Here is a 2500-nt window from a genome sequence, read left to right on the forward strand (position 1 = left end):
CACTTACTTTTAATGGTAAACTAATGAATATGGTACCGTTATAAAGGGGAATAGTTGTTCTTTATCGTAGTATGGTTGAAAAAGGTAACTACGATAGCTAAAAGGCCAATAGGACGAGGAGAAGTTAGCCGAAAAGGAAAAATAGCACACCCTTTCATAGAAAATTTTTTGTAAAAAAAAGTATCAGAGTTATGTGACATTTTATAGCACCATGTCAATCTCAAATAAATTCCCCTTCTATTGATATATAGGTTATGGCAATTTATGTTAGTTTTCACAGGGTAAATAGAAAGTAAAATGAGAAGAAAATTTTTGAGTTTTCATGTCGCGTCCTCATTGCACACTCACTGTGAAGTAACTTTATATAAACGCTTTCTACACATTTACTGTTCATGGTAAAGTAATAAGTTGGATGTCATTGTAGAGCTGAATAGATGCTCTTTATGCTAGTATCATTGAAATAGATAAAAATAATATATTAACGGCCAATAGGACGAGTTGAAGTTAGCCGGTATGGAAAAATTGCATACCCTTCAGTAGAAAAATATATATATATATATATATATAAAAAAATTGGTTTTAGATTCACAAGAATTCTGAATGCACCTTGTCAACCTACAGTAAATTCCCTTTCCACTAATGTATAGGTTGCGGCATTTTACTCTATTCCTGAGAAACGCTGATGGAAAGTTATACTTCCGGTTGGCGCATCAATATCTTCCTCTCGCTGTCACGTGGGCAAATATTCATGCTGGTAATACCGATATCATTCATGGTAAAAACCTGTTTATTATGCATATCCATCTAATGTATCCATCACTGTAAAAACAAATAGTTGGAAAAGGATAAACAGGATAGTGTATGTGGAACAAGGCCAGATAGGAGATGGAAAACATGAACAATATATATATATATATATATATATATATATATATATATATATATATATATATATATATATATATATATATATATGTATATATATATATATATATATATATATATATATATATATATATATATATATATATATATATATATATATATATATATATATATATATATATATATATATGTTGTTTCGTATGACTCAAATTCGAGTCATCAGAATCTCAACAGTTGTATTTATAATGATGCGACATGGCATCATTGGAATCTCAAAGGGCTAATCCTTCTGCTTACGCTGTTAATCTTTCCTCTCTGTTGGGCTCCTCCGATCACAACATTATTACGTTAACCATTCCTATCTCTCCAGTACGGCCTGTGGACCCTCTAAAGAAATGTCGGTTGTGACACTTTGGAGCTGCTGACTGGGAGGTCCTCAGGTAGTACTTGTTTGATTTTACCTGGAAGGATTATTGCTTCCATGGCCGGAAGCCATCTGAGTGTGCCTTGCATATTATGCAGGTTATTCTCTCAGGCAAGGAAGCATACATTCCGTTCTCATATCGTTTGACTAATGCAAGAAAGCCTTGGTTTAATCACGCTTGTTCTAATGCTGTCCACAACAATAAGAGGGCCTATAAAAGGTACCGGAGCCAACCCACCACTGAATCAAATATTATTTAATGTTTCTGTCCAGTAATGTACTAACTTTGTTCTTCCCTCTGCTAAAAATAATTTCATCCAAACTAGATGATCTCAACTCTCCAACTCGAATTCTTCCCGCTCCTTCTGGCACCTTGCCAAAAACCTTTCTAACAACTTTACCTCACCCTCCTTCCCTCCTCTTTTCAACTCTGGTGGTTCTGTAGCTATTTCTTCCACTGATAAAACAGATATCTTCACTCAGATTTTCTCCTCCAATTCCAACTTTGATAATCCTGGTGCTCTTCTCCATTAATTCCTTCCCTCTGACTTCCTCATGGCTGACATTAAAATTTCACCAACTCATGCATTTCTGCCATCACTGGCCTCAATACTAACAAGGCATATGGCCTGATGGGGCCCTTCATGTTGTCCCCAAGAACTGTGCTTCTGTGCTTACACCCCACATAGGTAAACTCTTTCGCCTTTGTCTTTCAACTTGAACCTTTCCTTCTTGCTGGAAGTTTGCTCTCATTCAGCCTGTCCCAAGAAGGGTGACCATTCCCAACCATAGAACTATCATCCAATTGCTTTAACATCCTGTGTCTCAAAAGTTTTCGAGCCTATTCTTAACAGAAAACTTTTAAAGCATCTTTCCTATCACAACCTTCTTTCTGATCGTCAGTATGGGTTCCGTCACGGACGATCAACTGGCGATCTCTTACCTACCTTTCAGACGCCTGGTCAGCTTTCTTTCGGAACCTTGGCGAAAGCTTTGCCATTGCACTTGATATCTCAAAGGCTTTCGATCAAATCTGGCATAAATCTTTAATTTCCAAACTGCCCTCTTACGGATTCTATCCTTCCATCTGTGTCTTCATCTATAGCTTCCTTTCTGGTGTTTCTATAGCTGCTGTTGTTGACGGCCAACGTTCTCTTAAATCTATCAACAGTGGTGTTCCTCAGGGCTCTA

This window comes from Coenobita brevimanus, chromosome 80 (genome assembly GCF_032717465.1).
Source record: "Coenobita brevimanus isolate Jiangsu-jjx chromosome 80, ASM3271746v2, whole genome shotgun sequence".
NCBI lineage: Eukaryota > Metazoa > Arthropoda > Malacostraca > Decapoda > Coenobitidae > Coenobita > Coenobita brevimanus.